The sequence below is a fragment of the Rhincodon typus genome, chromosome 13 (assembly GCF_021869965.1).
Source record: "Rhincodon typus isolate 14 chromosome 13, sRhiTyp1.1, whole genome shotgun sequence".
NCBI classification, from domain to species: domain Eukaryota; kingdom Metazoa; phylum Chordata; class Chondrichthyes; order Orectolobiformes; family Rhincodontidae; genus Rhincodon; species Rhincodon typus.
The window spans coordinates 42051724-42070950 of record NC_063344.1 but is presented as its reverse complement, the minus strand read 5'-3'; the positions used below and the strand labels follow the sequence as shown (position 1 = coordinate 42070950).

General features: G+C 38.0%; 1 protein-coding gene across 1 annotated transcript in view; it reads right to left on the bottom strand.

Moving 5' to 3' along the window:
- The window catches only part of LOC109918580 (lysosomal amino acid transporter 1 homolog), a 62936-nt gene extending 48904 nt beyond the window's left edge, over positions 1-14032 (bottom strand). Inside the window, exons 1-2 of the mRNA XM_048604373.1 lie at positions 13762-14032; positions 3566-3653 (exon numbers count right to left, since the gene is read on the bottom strand). The gene's annotated coding sequence lies outside the window, so the exon portion shown is untranslated. The remainder of the gene's footprint in view (positions 1-3565; positions 3654-13761) is intronic.
- Positions 14033-19227: the final 5195 nt, after the last annotated feature.

The window sequence follows — 19227 nt, the reverse complement described above, 5'->3', positions numbered from 1 at the left end:
GAAGGGTGCTGACCCGAAACATCAGCTTTCCTGCTCCTCTGATGCTGCCTGGCCTGCTGTGTTCCTCCAGCTCCACACTGTGTTATCTCTGACTCCAGCATCAGCAGTTCTTACTATTCCTAAGGTGTGATGCCCAGATCTGCTCACAGTACTCCAAGTATGGTCTAACCAGTGTCTTGTATACTGCAGCATTAACATCTGTATCCTTATATTTCAGCCTTTTAGACATAAAGGCCAGCATTGCGTTAGCCTTCTTGACTATTTTCTGCAACTGTTGGTGTGACATTTTAAAAGAAATGTGCACCTGAACCCCCAAATCTCATTGGAAATTCACACTATATTTAACTTGGCGCCTTCTAAAAAATATCCTGATCTCTCCTTTCTCCGTCCGAAACGGATAACCTCACATTTGATTATATTAAAATTCATCTCCCACAGCTTTGCCCATCCATCTAATGTATTAATATCCTTATGTAATTCTATGTTGTCATCAAGACTGTGTACAAGTCTGCCCAATTTTGTGTCATCAGCAAATTTGGATATTTGACTTTTTATGCCATTATCGAAAGCATTAATAGATATCGTGAATAATTGAGGCCTTAACTCAGATCCCAGTAGGACACCATTAATCATGTCCTGCTATTTTGAGTACATATCCATTATTCTAATTCCCTGTTTTCTGCTACTCAACCAATTTCCCATTCATGCTGATAATTTGCCCTCAATTGGATCTTCTCTGCTCCACAGAAAACAGCCTGATCTTATTCATCCTCTCTTCATAGCTAAACTGCTCCATCCCAGACAACATCCTAGTGAATTTCCTCCCAACCCCCTCGAGAACAATCACTACACACCATACTCCAGCTGTGGCCAACCAGTTTTGTACAGTCCCACCATAATTTCCCCGCTCTTATAATCAATGTCACATCTGATAAAGGCAACTGTCTCATGTGCCTTCATAACTACCCTGCTAATCTGTCCCAATACCTTCTGGGTGGAGGAAAAATGGGGAGGCGGTGGCCTTGTGGTATTATTACTGGGCTATTAATCCAGGACCACTAGGTAATATTCTGAGGACCCAGGTTCAAATCCACCATGGCAGATGGTGGAATCGGGATTCAATAAAAACAAAATCTGGAATTAAGAGCCTAATGATGACCATGGCTCCATTGTCAATTGTCAGGAACATCTATCTGGTTCACTAATGTCCTTTACGAAAAGAAATTGCCCTCCTTACCCAGTCTAGGCAATAAATGCTGGCCTAGCCAGTGATGCCCTCATACTGTGAATGAAAAAAAGCCTAAAGATCCCTCCGTTCTTCTGAGCTTCCTAGTGTTCTTCCATTCATTGAGTACTCCCTTGTCTTGTTACTTCTACCTGTCCCATCACTTCATCATTTTGAACAGCTAGTAATTCACTCTGTAAAATCTGCTCTTGCACAAAAAGCAGCAGGTTTGAACTTTCCTATTGTATTAGAACAGAATCCCTAGTGTGGAAACAGGCCCTTCGGCCCAACAAGTTCACACCGACCCTTGGAGCATCCTACCCAGACCCATTCCCCTATAACTCACCTCAGCTACGCATCCCTTAACACTACGGGCAATTTAGCATGGCCAATCCACCTAACCTGCACATCTTTGGGCTGTGGGAGGAAACCGGAGCACCCGGAGGAAACCCACGCAGACACGGGGAGAATGTGCAAACTCCACACAGACAGTCGCCCGAGGGTGGAATTGAACCCAGGTCCCTGGCGCTGTGAGGCAGCAGTGCTAACCATTGAGCCACCGTGCCACCCACTTATTAGTATCATAATTCTTCAATAAAGGTCTTAAGCCCTACATATCAGAAAGGGCTAAGTTTTTTTTCCATGACTGTGCAAGGTCATGGGTTGGCACATGGTTTTAGTTCAAAGTACACATCAGAACATGAGGTCCTGTTCCTGACTGCCATCAGATGAATCCATTTTGGAAGTGCCAGTATTTAAACAGAACTGGGTTCAAATTTGACACTGCTGCCTTGTATCTGGGTGAAATAATTGCACAGAGGCAGGTGTCCCATCACTATGTCACCATTGACTGTGGCCAGCCAGCTCCGAGTCAGTCCTCAACTGAGGAGATTCTCCTGGTTACTTTTTTTTTAAAAATGATCATTCTCCTGGTTATATTGGTCAGCCAAGGTTTTCCGGATTGGCCCAGATTAACAACCCCAATCAAAAACCTTGTAGTTACTGGGGTGCATCTGGTTCCAATCACTACACTAGATTAGTAGATGACAAACAGTCCAGATTTAGGGAGACAGTAACATTCTAATCATAATCACAAACAAGATCCTGCATGTCATGACTGTGGAGCATTTCCTTTTCTTTTGTAAAGGCTTCAGTGAGTCAGTGAATTTCAACCAAATGCTGATAGAAGTACATCTGACTGAGTGCCATGGATGAGGAGGAATGGCCGGGAAAAACAACAACACTATTTATTTCATTTTGTTGAAAATAAAATTGAGAATAGAATTGAGCTCAACTGTACTTTTATGGCCTATCAGCATTCAGTGGCTTGTGCCTAAATGAAAGAAGATTTACAGAAGATACCAAAGGCTGAATAGAGCCCCTGAAACTGTACTCCAGCAAGGGTTTGGTCAGTGCATAAGAAGGTGATGGCAGAAGGCTGGAAATTGGTGGAAAATACTTTCAGTTGGTGAATGCATAAATGGGAAAATTACTTTGTGACTATTTTTACTACTTACTGTATTTTTAATAAGTTACTCAAAAAGAAAAATTGCTGTATTCTAATTTAGCTTTTACTATTTGAAGAATTAGGATATTACTATCTTTCCCACTTGCTTCACAACTGTCAATTGCAATTGCCCAGTTTATGTTTGGCCAGGGCCACTCAGTTCCAAACGTGATTTGCAGTACTGGGCCAAAACAAGGGCAAAAGAGGTGAATTCCAAGGTGAAGTGATAGTGACAGCCCTTGACATCAAGGCAGCATTTGATAAAGTGTAGCATCAGGGACTCTAGTAAAAATGAAGTCATTTACAATCAGAAGGAAGTAAAGACATACCTAGCTCAAAGGAAGCTATTGTAATTGTTATGATGATCTGGAATGAAATGTCTGACTTTGGAAAAGAACTCACTTGGCCCAAATGGATCTGAACAGACCGAAAAGGTAAGATTTCTTTTCCAAAGCACCTGAACTCAGTGGGTTTACAGGTCTGTTCAGGTCCATTCTTTTGAAAAGACCTTCAGTTTTTAGGGCAGATAAAGTATAACTTACCTGTAATTAAAAGGAGCAAAAATTACAGTGCTATGTGCAAGTGGCAGGGAAGTAGGACAAATTGAGGGGCTCTCATATAGAGCTGGGACAGGAACAAGGGGCCAAATGGCCTCCACTGAGCTGTGTAATTCTATGGTCGTAGAAATGATAACAGCAAGTGACAATGCTAGTCAGCTGCAGCCTTAGCCTGCTTCTAGCATGCATTGTTTATGGGATAATGTCACAGCCGAAAATCCTCTATGCAACCATCTCAAAAAGCACAATCTCCAATTCAGCCGTTCCAGGACTCACCAGCAGAATCATTTCTGTATGTTGGGTTTCCTTTGCCTTCCGTTTTTCTGCAGATTCTTAAAAGTCTCATCAGCCTTGTCAAGGGCTCCTAAGTGACAAAGTAAAAATACTTTATATTATTTCTTCCATGACCACAGAATGTCCCAAAGCGATTAATGGTAAATCAACTACTTCTGTAGTATCTCTGTTGTAATTTAGGAAAACGGTAACCTATTAGCACACAGAAAGCTCCATAAAACAAATAGTTATGTGACAGTCATCAGTTAATTGGATTTTGTGACATTGACTGAAGGCTCAATATTGGCAAGCGTACTGGGGAATCAAATTCCTGTTCCTCATCAAAACAACACCATGGGATCCTTAACATCTCAGACGAACCTTAACTCATCTAAAAGACATCACCTCCAACAGTTCAGCATTACTGTGTCAGCCTTGAATTTTCCAACCAAGGGTCACTGGACCTGAAACATTAACTCTGCTTTCTCTCCACAGATGCTGCCATGCGTACTGGGTTTCTCCATAAATTTGTTTTTGTTTCATATTTCCAGCATCGGCAGTTCTTTTCTTTTATTGAATTTTTGTATTCCAGTTCTGAAGGGTGACTCCTTAATCTTCTAGAAATAGTTGATGGTCTGAAAGAATGCAAAAACATCTTTTGATGCTCTACAGTAAAGTTATTTGAAGCTACTGTCAGATCTTTGGCTGTAGTAAAATAAATTTACCCTTTCATATATTTGAAGGATAGAAAATTATATGCCCATTGATTTATCCTAAGATAAATTAGAAAGGACAGGTTGGAAAGGGCCAGAAGGCTGTTGTTTTTTTCCCTGATGTTTTTAAGTTTTCTTCTGTGTACTGTTTAGCACAAGTAAACAAAAATCAAGGCCATTATGTTGGAGATCAATATGCAAGAGTAATTATTACATGCATACAATGGCCTGTGATATAATAAGGTTAATGCCAAGTTTACAGTTGCTGGATGTAAAACAAGCCAACAGAACAACCTGATTTTCTTTTCTTATGTTATTTCTTTCCTCTCCTCCATTTCTCCTGAAGACGCAGACTCCTTGCTGGGGTACGGTTCCAATGTGTACTCAGCTTTCCTTCATTATGTGTGTGACAAGACAACAAGTGTAGTCAGGCTGTTCAATTCAAACAAGCTAAGCTTGATCCATCAACATTTGGACATTTTCCCTGGGAATTCCATTCTGTTGGATCACTATCATTAATCTGACAGACTGGACCATCAGAAGAACTGAAATTTATTGCAGCATGAAAGTTGCCAGATATTTTCAATAACATAGGAGGAATCTACAGGCTGAAATCATTTCTACAAGTGGCTTAGATCAGAGAAATTCACTCACCGTTCTGTATTATAAGGGAAGCAACAATCAAGTAGGATACCTGATTACATTACTAGCAGTGACATCAAGTCATATGATAGCAAGTGTTTAGAATGTCTTACTGTAAAATGATAATGCAGGGATTTCTCCTATTATATGTAACGCACATAATTCATTAAAAGATTCTGATTATGAAGACCCACTTCATGTCTACATCTGAGCACAATGCAACACATTCCATGATTGTTCAATATTAACTTAAAATTCAAACCTAAACTACTCAGTAGAGACCAGATCCTAATTTTTACTCTCTGCTTTATGTATATCATCCCATCATACCTGCTGATGCTACTCTATGATTAGCCACAGGAAGTGATTATAATCAGAGTGGCCAATTTTACTTCCTTGTAAAAATTCCACAGTTGCTCCCTTCTCCATGCAGCACAAAACAGCCCAGAAATACACCGTGGATCTAAAAACCAGTAATATAGGATTGGATTGTCTGCTTGTTAAACGTCTCTCAAACTGTTTGGAAAAGTCACAAGATGTATGTAACAGGCAGTCAGTCCTACATTGATATGGATTGGTCTCCAGTCAATGTGCTTCCTGGCATAACAGTGCATCTTAAAACTTGCAATTTTAAATTGCAAAGATTTCAACTCATTCATTCAAACATTTCTTATAAAATCCTTTTCCTTATCCTTTTTGAATTGTATTTCTTCTTTTGATCTGAGGTTTTCATGCATCTTAGGCACCTTACTATCATGCAAATGAGAATGGATATGGAAAATATAATAAAAGAGAAACACCTGAAAGTGATATCAAAATTAGTTAATTAGCATTGTAATTTTAATCTACAGAACAGAAATTGGCTATTAACTATCAATCTACTTTCCTCAACTGTACAGAATATTTTTGTTCCTTTGCTCCTCAAAAGGTAGAATCATAAACCTCACGTCAAATTATCAGGGGCAAGTGGTCTAAAAAGTGTTGTAATATTTTAGATATGGTTAATGACAGCATAATACAGACTGTATAATTTTGAATGGATAAATTGCTTCCTCAAAGACCTCACAGGAGCCCCTAAAAATTTCAACCGTAAACCTGTACAGATCTTCATTTTCATAAATATACACTCAAATTTTACTTGACATTTCCTGGGATTTTAAGATGTTTTTTACTTTCATTTTAAACAATAGTTTATTTGAAGAACACTGAATGTGAACAGTGACAGCTAAATTATGGGCAAAACAAAAAACAAATTTCAATTCAGAAACCAATATACGAGGTACAGGACATTTTATAATGTGCTGAATAACAACATCAATATGCATTGTGCAGTGGACAATGAAAGTCGATCCAAGTCTTCAGTTTTTCAAGTGATTCATTTTTAAGCAATTAATCTTATTGCATGCAGTTGAATCCAAGTTTATTTGAAAAGCAAGTGATGACTAAATTAAGCATTTGGTGAAAAATAAACCAAGAAGAAAAATGAATTTTGAAAACATGCAGATTACCCATAACTTTAAAAGAAATTGCAAAGTCTTCTCTGACTTACATCCAATGCATATGGGAACAAAGAAATAGTAAATGTTTAGAGGAGGGAACATAGGGAATCTCAACGGGATACATTTCTACAATATTGACATCTGTTTTGTAATGATTATTGCTGCAATTTCTGCCATTGAAGGAAAACAATCTACTCTTGGCTTCTTCTGGACTAAAAATATATGAAACGACTGACACGTTATGGATTAGTAACTATAAAAAGAGATTGAACTTCTGAAACATCAGGGAAATGAAGCAGTTAGTTTTCTTTCAAAAAAATATACAAATATAGAGATAAAGGAAGCTGTTACCTTTTTGTTTAGATTAACCACTGAAAAAAGTAGCAGTCATCCAATTATTTATCTTCAATACTCTATCTAGAAAACCATTCCAAGTGCAGCCACTCATTTCATGCAAATCTAAATGTTATGAATATTTTAGTCCATCTTAATTGCTGTGGACTTACTTCATTTGTATCAGTTAGTTTCAAGCATAATCCTAAAAAGATCATGTTTTATCTGTGGTTTTTTCTTGGACACCACTATCATCTGAAAGTTTCTCTTATATTTTGATATCAAAATTCCTCAGTGCTCAAGGTACAGATCAATCCGACATATTACATCTCCAACACATAAGTCCAGTTTATATGAGACTGATCTAACAATCCAAAATTAGATTTCACATAAATCTATAAAGTATTTTCATACAGAGAATAGTGAAAACTATTTATGGCTGAAAAGACAGAGACATTCTGTTGAAGTTTTTCATTTTGTACTCATCAGAAAAGAGTCAGCAATCTCATACTTCAAAGGAAGTAACTTTTTTAAAAATTGACTTTTTATTCCAGAATTTTGACCGAGTGATAGTGAAGGAATGAATATATTTCCTATTCAGGATGGTAAGCGGCTTGGATAAGAACTTGCAGGTGGTAGTGTTCACATGTATCTGCTGCCCTAGTTCTTCAAGATCGTAGTGGTCATGGGTTTGGAAGGGGTTGTCTAAAGAGGCCTTGATGAATTTTTGCAGTGTGTTTTGAAGATAGCATCCAAAGCTGCTACTGAGCATCGGTGATGAAGGAAGCAGCTATTTGCGGATGTAATGCTAATCAAGCAGGTTGCTTTGCCCTGGATGGTGTCAAGCTTCTTGAGCGGTGTTGGAGTTGCAATCGCCCAGGCAACTGAACATCAAAGGGTGATAGTTAGACTGTCTCTTACTGGAGATGGTCATTGCCTGCCATGTGTGTAGGGTGAACATTATTGCCCAATTTTCAACCCAAGCTTGGATACTGCCCAGAGCTTGCTGCATTTGGACACGGATTGCTTTGATTTCTTAGGAGTCACAAACGGTGCTAAGCATTGTGTAATCATCAGCAAACATCCTCACTTCTGGCCATATACTGCATGAGGAAGGGGTACTGATTGTTTGGCAAGTAAACTCTGCTTGGTCATGTTGCTGACATGGAGAACGCACCAGAGAACAGTTTTTCACCAGGCATTTCTTTTAATTCAAAAACACAAACCATCTCTGATTATTTGAGGCAATGCCATGGGGAATAAAGATTGGGACTGGGGATTAGTCTACAATTTCTCTAACAAAGAGTTTGTGGGCCAAATTACATCTTGGGCTGCAAGCATTTTTATAACTTGGTGTTCTTGTTGATCTTTATGTTTACTAAAAGATCTCCTCATATCCCCACTCCTTGTCAAAGAAGAAATCTGATGAGCACTCAGGTGATCTCAATGTCAATGTAACTATTTCACTTGGGAGTGATATTTTGTTGAAGAACAAGAGTTTATTTTGAGAGAAAGATTCAGTTCACTGGGAGGAGGGAGCTGATATATTTAGCCACCCCGGTTAATCAGAGTCACCAGCAATGGCAGCAGTGCATAAAAGAGAGAGAGTGGGGGAACAGCGCAGACCTAATTGGAGGCACCAGCAGTGGCCACGTGTCCTCCACTGTGTATTCACCATAAAAAGTTAGGACAGACGTCACAAGGCATCGGGCATTAAGGATTTCTTTTCTAAACTAGAATCTGGAAATAATAAAATACTCTCTCACATTTAAAGATTCAATCGTTACATTAATTAATATTAATATTATGACAAATAAATCACTGAATAAATACTTTCACTGATTTAATAAATAAATAAAGTTAGTCTAAGACAGGGCAGAGCAGGTTGTGTGCCCAGATTGCAGAATGTGGGAGACTGTGGATAGTGAGTCCTGCACTATGACACCTTAAGGAGATGTCTCCATCTCAAATCCCTCCGGATTAGGGATGTTGATGTCGATCTGGAGTATGAGTTGGAGTCACTTGACACATCGGGCGTGGTGGTGAATGAGGAGATTAATAGCATCCTCTGCAGCCACAAATAAGAATTATAATGGGAGTGTTGCCTACCCAGCGCCAGAGTAAGAAATATCGCAGGGTGGCTGAAGAGGAACTTGGAAGGGAAGGGGCAAACCCAGTTGTCATGGTCCTAAATGGAACAAACATCAATAAAAATAGAGGGCTTTCTTTTGAAAGACTGTCAGGAGTTTGGCTCTGAACAAAAAGCAGGAAATCAAGGGTAATAATCTTTAGATCAGTGTTCAAACCATTGGCAAATTGGCACAGGAGCAAACATAACAGGAGAATTAATACAGGACTAATAGTTTATTGTGGGAAAGCAGATTTCCTTTTCATGGAACTCTAGCAACAATTCTTGAAGATGGTGGCGGGGCATGATGGACCAATGGGGCCAGCTCCACTGATGGAACCCCTGTCCTAAGAGAGATGGTCAATAAGGAGGTGGGAAAGTCTTTAAGCTAGTAAGATGGTGAAAGGGCTCTACAGGAAACATAATTAGCCTTAATGTTAACAAAGTTATGAAAGTCACAGAACCTATTTTTAATACAATCTGAGTTTGTGCACAAATATTCCATTACATTTTACATGGTAATGTTGTTTAGCAGCACACTAGACAATCATACTCATGAAATACATGATAAATTATTCTGCTGGTAAAATGAAGACTCACAAGCCCAAAATAGCAGATACTAAGGCCAATTAGCTGTCCACTGCTGTTGTTCAGAAACGAATATGTTTGCAGATGTGCTAGACATTTCCACACAGATGAATCCAAAATGAAATAAGTTATTTTTTAAAAAATTGATGTGGTTATAAGTTTATAAATTTCCCATCAACTATATTCCGCAATCAATTAGAGAAGATTCTGTGAAGTTTCTCCCAAGTAATATGTTGAGTACTTTGAGCCACCTTTCTGAAAATGCCAATATTGACAAGGAGACCCAGCAATAGATCAGCTTCGCTTGTTCAACTTTCTACAAACTAGAGGAACTATTAGGTATTTCACAAAAAAGACCTCAAAGTCAAAAAAAGTCATAGTTGTCAGAGCAATTGTCGTCATCTTATATCTGCGCTGCAGTGAGACTACACTCTATCAGTGACACGCATAGCATGAGATGAATTCCATCAGCAATGTTTCTGCTAGATTCTCCAGTTTCAGGTGGAGGACTGTTGAACCAATCCCAGCCAGCTCATTACCATTCCAGCAAAACAAACTATGATGGATTGTCCAGAAAACCTAAACCATCTCCCTCACAAGGTCCTGATTTGTCAACTCTCAAATAGCCAACATAAACAGGGCAGGTCAAGGAAAGTGCTTCTAAAACACTGAATCTCTCTTTGATACGCATTAACACTGACCTTAGTGACTGGGCAGAGCTTCTTACCAATCATTCAGAATGGCATCAAGCTGCACCATGTTTTCAGACCCAATATCTTAATAATGAGGCAGAGCAGGTGCAGAAATGGAAGAGAAAGGAAGCAAAAACTGCATGCTGGATCCCACTACTGCACATGATGTCATTTTCCATGTGCCCAAAGATATGCAGGTCAAGAAGCAGCATGTTCACTCACATGAAGACTTCTGGCAGAAACTGCGTTGATGTCATCCCTGACTAGGGGGACAGCTGATGACTTAGAACAACAAGCAACATCTTATTCTACAAAGCCAACCATTTAATTGTTTTTCCAACTCAACAGCATAAACAACACACTAGCTTTCCAAGAACACAGTGAATCAATAAATACATGGAGGTTATGTTTAAGCAGTTCAGCACAAGGCTGTATCCCTGATGCTACAACACTAGAGGGAGCACTTCCCGCACAAGTACAGATACAGTCAGTAATAGGGCAGTAAGGAGTTATCTCAGTGAAAGAGATCACAATGCTGAACGTTAATGCTACAAGCTCATTGTAGGGAGGATCTAGAGTCTTCATTTCAAGATCAATCAATTGATTATGTATAATTCTATTGAACAAGTCACAACAGCCAGAGTAGTACAGCTTATTTGGTTTAAAAATGGTCAAAATATGAAATTAATCCTTTTAAATGGACTCATTCATACTAAAATAAATGAATTGCACATTCTTCACTAACTAAAATCAGTTTAAAGTTCTTACTGATTGCAATGGAATTTTTCTTTGGAAAATACGAGACAAAGTTTTCAAGCTTAAAGAACAAATTGACAAAATGAATTCATTGCCAAATCGATCATGAACAAATAGGTTAGGTATCAACTGCTACGCACTAAACTTAAGAAATTTGGAATATTAAGTTAACAGAGTTGAAGAATCAAACCAGTACGAAAGCCGTTAAAACAGATGCTACAAATGAGTTCAGGGGCAATGAGTTAGATTTCTGATGGGAGGAATTGAAAAACACAGGACTCAGTCAGGGACGCTGGTGCTTGAGAATGATCAAGTTTGTAACAAATAACAGATTATGCCTGTGTATGCCAGTGGCTGCAATGCAGGCCAAACATGCATGCACACCAATTCCTGGTTGACTGACACCAGGAGTTATAGTATTTGCAGAAGACAACAAACTAAAAGAATGGGAATGATTTAAACCCAACAATGTGCAAGTGGTACATGACAGTAAATCAGATAGATAAAGACCCCACTTCTTCATCTGTCTGAACAATTGTTTCAGATGTCAGCCTTAGTCCAGTAATAGTACTCTTGCCTCCAAATCAGACGTTTATGATTTAGGAATGACTTGAATTTCTACATTACCTTTCACAACCTTGGGGCATTCTACAGTGTTTTACTAGTTACTAAATGCTTTTGAAGTGCAGTCATTGCTATAATTCAGGAAACATGCAGCAAATTTGTGCACAGCAAGCCCCACAATCAGTAATAAACTACATATCACAAAAATAGATTATATGAGGAGAATCTTCTGCTCTGCTACAAATTATGGCTTTTTTAATATCACTTGAAATGGTTGATGAGACCTCAGTTTAATGTTTGATCCAAAAATTAGCAGCTCAGACAGACCCAAGAGGGTGAAACTAGAGTTTGTCTAATTGGAACAACATGGCCTTGTGAATCATTGGTTTAACTATTAACAGCCATCATCCATTGAAAAGAAATGTTTCAAGGTGCTTCATAAATAAGCACAAAGAAATTCAATAAAGAATTGAGTAACTAGAAAGAGTTATCTAATACTTGATCAAAGTAAAGGACCTTGAGTGTTTTATGAAAATGCAAGAAAGGTTACCAAGTGGAGAGGTTTATTCTGTAGAAAGAACTCCATAGGGTTCAGACAGTTTACAGCATGATCAATTGTGGAGTGAAGGGGAGCAAGGGGCATCAATAATTGTTGGTAAGACATTGTCTTTAGGAGGGCATCACCAAGAAAGGGGGTACAATCTTTTTGAGGCAGCAAGGATCTAACCTGCTGGTTGGTGACAGACATGTTGCTTTTCAAAGAGAAAGCCGAAGAAACCACACACTAATCAAAGCAGTGGCCAGTTCACCAGTGGGCAGTCCCCTGGAATCAAGATCCTGGGTAGACATCCCATCCAGTGAGAACTGCCAACCAGAGACTGGGTAACTCTTCTACTCAGCATTCCCAAGGCTGAGAACTGTAACTGTTGGTGGAAAAGTACATCCATAATCCCAGGGTCACTGAAGATCCAAGTCAGGGATAAGTGATTTGTGGGGAATAGTTTTCTCAAGTTGAGTGTCATGGGAGATAGGGGTTGGAAGCAAGAGCAGAATATTAAGCTCCTGGCAGGCAAACGCCTTAATTGATCACTAAGGTCCTCAATGGTTCCAGGTTAGAAAAGTCAATCATGGACCTGCTGGTCCAGAATTTAAATTTGGCATGGTTTGGCTGTGTCCTTATCCCATCCTAATTAAGTACCCTTTCCTTCAGAAGCAGAAGATTGCACCCAGGGATTGATATAGAATAATTTATAAAAAAAATAGAGATTGAATGTTGTATTTTAGGAATGCCAGAGCCATAGATCAGCAAGGACCAGTGTAATTGTTAAGTGGAATTTAATACTGAAGGATACATGCAACAAAACGTTGGGTATCTTGAAATCACTGAACAATGAGAAGCCAGCAATAAAGAATTGTTAAATTTAATGGTAGTACAATGTGTAGATCTGTAACATTAGGGATAATACCAACGGGGAAAAAATAATAAAAGTGTAAGCAATCTTGGAGATCATGGCTTCATAGCCCATTTCCAAGCTGCACAGGGGATCAAGTTTATAAATTTACAAATGATTCAGCTGTGTGTGGCAACAGCAAAACTTTTACTGTCAAGTAGTAGAGGCGGGAAGGCACAGAAATGATGCGGTTCACCTTTCCAATGTTGAGCCGGGAAAGTGGGAACTAATAAGGGGCAGTTCACCTCCATGTTTAAGGGTGAGAGGAGTTGGAGAGGGCAGAATGACACATTTTGTTTTTAAAAAGGGGCTATTTTGATTACTAGTCCATTTTCAGCGCTACTGAAACCGGATTTCCAAGTTGTACGATTGTTCTAGCCTATCTTGCACTGAAGAATCAGAAACAGACTGTAACAAATAAATCCACGACTATGCTTTACGGCATACGCATAAACAATATTGAGTTGGACCTTTATAAAATGGTAATGCCAGCTGGAAAAGTTTATCACTTTTAAAGATGTGGCCAAATCTTGTAGAGCTCAATTTCAAGAGCACTCAGAAACAAAAAAACCATTAAGCATACTAATTACACAAACAGCGTCTGTTTTTTTTCATAATTTAATTAGTTACAGGGATACTTACAGCATGTTTATTTGTATGTGATATTAGATGATACATACATGTGTTTAATTGGAAATAACTAAATAACAACAAATAATTGGAAATAAACTAATATTAATCGGTAACCGCCCATTGATAGTGCCACATGTTCATTGTGAGTTGTATCCATTCACAAATACACTTTTGTCGCTCCCGACACACGTTGTACTCACGTTTTGACATTTTTATATATGCATCCCTTGTTCCTGTGAAAGATAGGGTGTTTTCCCCAAACCTTGAAACTCTGAAATCGCCATGTACTTTGACACTGTCAATATTAAATGAAAACACAACCTCGGAGCCGCTGCACCTGCAGATAAAAAGTTGGAACCACCTCACGCAAAATATTGCGCTCCATTAACAGCGCCTCTGCGTTGGCAGACTGGAAGCTTCAAACAGCCTTAGGTTATCTCCAATGAAGCACAAGTCTAATATGTTCACACATTAACGGGGAGAAAGAACTAAAGAATGATGAAAGAGAAATGTTGTTGGCCATCATTTATTCCCAACCCTAACTGTCCTTGACCACATGATGGTGAGGGTTGAAACTTTACACTCCATCTGGTGTATGCACAGTCCATCTGGTTTAAGTACAATAATCACATTAGGAGGGAAACTCCAGGATTTTGACATGGTGAAAGAAGGAGCATAAAATTCCAAATCATAAAATTCCATCTTTTATTTACAGATCCTTAGCCAACAAGGATTTTTTTTAAAAATTTTGTCACTTTCTCATCGTCTCTGGAGAGTGCTGTCTTTTGCCTTACACGAGTATATTTGGGATTAAGGGGATAAAAATTTTAATCCCAGATTATAGTCTAGATGTTAACCAGTGTTTGCCACTTGTCTAAGAATAAACTTTGTTTTAAATTAATGGGTTATTTTAGGCTCATTAGAAGATTCCTGGGGAAAGTTTCTTACATCCCAGATTGTGCTATGATTCCACCTGATGGTATTGCTGGACAAGGCAGACGCACAATAAAATCTGGCCTGATAGATCATATGTTTTAAAAACTTAATATACCATGGTGGTAATTCACTAAAATATAGTCATAAAGGGCTGCAGATTTTCTTTAAAACAGAACATAGGTTTATTATATAAAAGATAAACAGAAAATTAAGAGAACAATCTACCTTGTTGAAATGATAAACAGTTCAAAAGATCTTAAAACAATCAAAAACAAAGTCTCATCTTGTTTCCTGATACTATCCATTACAGAAACGCAAATCTGGTGAAATTACCTGTCCGTATCAAATCTTTACATTAAATTTCACTGATTTTTCATCAGTTCTTTCATGTAAAAACTGTGAAATCTTCTCATAAATACGCACAAAACTAAGAGTGTAGAATTTGTCAGATTTAGTAAACTGCAAATTTACAACCAAACATCCCTGGTTTGAACATTTCACAAAGTAAACTTCTGCATTCAGGTAACTATATTTTCCCAGAACTTTCTTACACTCTTTTCCAGGAGAGAAACTATATTTATTTCTGAATCCAGTCAGATCTCTTCCAAACCATCTCCAAAACTTGCAATCTCTGCTTTTTCTAGGCTAAAATCAACCCTTGATTCTCTTGAATAAAAAAAAAGCTAATGTCCTCCAAAGTTAACCCCACCTATCATAAACCACCACAGCACAAACAATCTTCCATTAACACTCCAAAACACCTGTGTCTTTGACACTTTTTGAATTAGGTGACTATTACAGAAGGACTGTCTAATCTCATTTATTTAAAACCCTATAGTAAAGTAACCAACGCCATATATCACTATGTTAAAAATTATTCTGTAAAAATATATATATCAATAAGAGACATCTTACACCACAATAGTAGCGCAAATAGAGAATCAACTGGTCATCCTGGTGATTAAGTCAACAAATTTATACTAATTGTATGGCTGGTGGGATAATGGGGCTTGATTAGCAATATATTCCTCCTGTAACATGGTTTGGGGGAGTAGTCTAGGATCTTGGATGTGGATGTTAGAAAACTGGACATGGGGTAATACTAATTTCAAAGGTTAGAAGGAAAGATACCATGTTTTGCATATTATAAAAGCAGAATGGCATTGGAAGGCTGAAAGCTTTCCTGTAGATGGAGGAGGCATCCCTGACCAGTTTACAATATTTAACCATAGCTAAGCCAGTAGAATTGTGATCATGCTTACCATTACTGTCATGACTAAGAAGGTAATGTTTCACAGAAATCTAGTATTTCTTGCAGGACTAGTTATTATTCTTCAAGGTTTTGTGACTTGATCTTCATGCAACAAGTATTTTATTTTATGTATATTATTGAGTTAAATAGTCTATCAACAATTATGATTTACAATGGATTGTTAGCCATCTACATTGGTGCTACATTATGTGAATCCCATCATTGCCTTTAAAACATGATGCTGCATTTTGTAAATTTGAATTATATTATTATACTGTTTCATCATACCAAACTGTGTATTCTTCCAGTTCTTAAAAAAAAAACTTTTTGCTGTTAGTGATGACAATGTTAGAAATCACATGACACAGGGTTATAGTCCAACAGGTTGTTTTGAAAAACACAAGCTTTTGGAGCCTTACTCCTTCTGAAGTATGCATTTCTGAAGATGGAGTAAAGCTCCGAAAGCTCGTGTTTTCAAATAAATCTGTCGGACTATAACTTGGTGTCATGTGATTTCTGACCTTATCCACCCTAGTCCAACACCAGCACCTCCACATCATGGCTACCAGTGATGGCAATGTTAGTACTGTGAGGCCCAACTCTGTTTACAGAGTTTTTCTGAGTGTGTTTTGACAATCTGAATTTAAAATATTACGTGATTTGTTCCTTATCTATGCATAACTGTGATAAAATGCTTACTATCTTGTGGCAACCTTTATTGATGTCTGATAATTGTATTTGTTATTGTCTGTTTAACCTAAACCTTAATTTAACATAAAATATTTCAGTTGCCAGTCATTAAGTGAAACTATTGCTGGATCAATTTTCTGGTTTGTTTAAATAGAGCCATATATATTACCTCTAAAATAATTTCCTTTGTCTTGAGGAAATAGGTGTCCACAATTCTTATCTACTCTTTGGAGGGAATATTGAAATTCAAAGAGGATGCCAATGTTTGTTTTCTCTAATACAGTGTGGCTCTCATCAACTCAAAAGTATGTGATAACATAGATAAGCTTGCCATTTTTGGAAAGTTAGCAGAGCTGTTGGCTGTAATGGCTGATTCAGTGGGATATTCTGATGGAAAAGTCACTATAGCCTCAAGGTTGTTAGCTATGAAATAGCATTGCAATAGGTTTTATTTAATTCATGAATTAGTGAACAACTGATGTTGCTTCCACTTCCCATTCACCCAGGTAATAAAATTAATTAATATGGATAGTTAGGCTGTCAAGAAAGGATTTAAAATTTCCTGTAAGGCATTTGCCTACTGTATTGCATTAACTTTTGTTTGAAGTTATCAAGCTTAATTATCACTGTTAAGTTAAGGAATGCATTGTCATTTAACCCATACTTGGCTCAGTATGAATTTCTTTTTGTAAGAAACCAAAACATAGCTTCAACCATACATTTTCATGGCATGGGGTCTTCCATCTATTTTAGTGGCAAGAGTACATAGTGAACAACCTATATGGTCTCCAGTGAAAAATACTTTGGCAACACTGCTGCACACTAATCCACTCACTCCATATAAGGATCAACATTTTAGATTTTGGTCTGCTTAAGAAAATGTCATTTAGAGATGAAAGTGTACAAAGTATTTTGGGGAAAAAAAAAAGTCACATCTTTATAATTGTCAAATGTTTTCAGTTGAGAAAATCAATCCCTTTTATCCATCATAACTTTAAGGGATAATCTGGAGAAACTTTCTTCACTGCACATGTGCGTAGTGGTGGCTGGGGATTGCACTGATGTATATCTGTGTATGGCCATGCACAGGTTGCTATGAAACATTTCACAGCAGAGTCTGGCCCCTAATCAGGAACAAAAATAAAGCTGCTGGAAAAGTTCATTAGGCCTGGCCCCTAATCATCCTGGAACCCCTTTGCCTTTGGACTAAGGCCTGGTTTTGTTGAGACTATCTTGTGATCAACATGCACAGCCACAATACATTTTGAAAACATCATGAACAGGCACTTTCCACTTGTCAAAATGACAACTAAAAATAATATTAGTAACATTCTGATTTCTCTCAATCTATCTGATTGATAACCTATAACAGGTACCAATAGATGGTACATACCAAAATCTTACTTCTAACTAGCAATAATCCTATAACTACTGATAGTCATGCTGAAACTACAGTCAAAATCACCTATACTGCACAAGATCTAGTCAAGCTTCCCAATTGATCCCATCTTTAATAAGTCCTTTATTTCTGGTTTGAACATGAACTTTTTGTGAGGATGAGAACTTTGAATTGGCAAGTGAGTCAAAATTGATCATTGCTTGGAGTTTACATACTAATACTGGCGGCTGTGGAATGATATGAATGAAACAAAAGGTTTCACAAGGGGAAGTGGGCTTGGTACTCGTGCTACTTTTGAAGGAGTTCCAAACTCCTAAACTCCAAGCCACTCTGAGAATTTCCACAGGATGACAGGAATTACAGCACAAATAGTGGTTATTCAGCCCCTGAAAAAATGAATGTTGGAACCAGGAGTAGACCATTTAGTCCCTTGAATCTGTTCCATGAATCAGTAAGATCATGGATGATCTGTTCGTAACTCTATATTTGCCCTTATATTCTTTAACATTGCTAGATAACAAAATGCCATCAATCTCAGTTTTCAATTTACAGTTGATCTAACAATCTTTGCAGAAGAAAATTCCAAGCTTCTGCCACTCTATCTATGTGGATATGATTCTTCATTTCACTCCTGAAAGGTCTTGTTCATATTTTTAGACTATGCTGCCTAGTTCTGGATTTCTCAACCCAGCAGAAATGATTTCTCTCAATCTTCTTTAACTGTTCTCGTAAATATCTGGAAACAGTTAATCATATCACCCTTTATTGTTTTAAATCCCAAGGAATACAATTATTATTTGTTTAATTTCTCCTCATAATTTAACCTTGTTGTCCAGAGACCATGCTGTTGAATTGGTTCTGCACTTCTGCCAAGGTCTTCCTTGAGGTCAGGTGCCCAGAACTTTCTCACAGGACTCCATGTATGGTCTAACCAGGGCATTAGATATAAAGCGTTCTCTTTTGTCTTTTCCACTATCTTCTGTACCTGTTCATGATATTATCCACCTTTGTGTATATTATCGACAAGTCTTCTATTTCTCGTCCGGAAGTAACCCCTTCTGCCACGGTTTTGCCCATTCACTTAATCTATAAAATGTATTCAATGTTACACATCCACTACACTGTTTAAAATTGCACCTTTTTTTGTGGTCTTGGTAAATTTGGGCATATGGCTTTCTATCCCATCGTTCTAAGTTCAGTGTAATCACCAAAGCCAATTCTGTTTCGTTCTATTCTGTGAAATGCTGCCGTTATTCTCTGCCAAACGGCCGCGCAGCTTGCCTCAAGAGCTAAATAGGAAGAAGGCAAGTCTCCGGCTGTCCAGTTCCGAGCGGCGGCGTTCAGCTGTAAATGGGAAACGCTGGCGCTCGGGGGCGCTGATGTATTTGG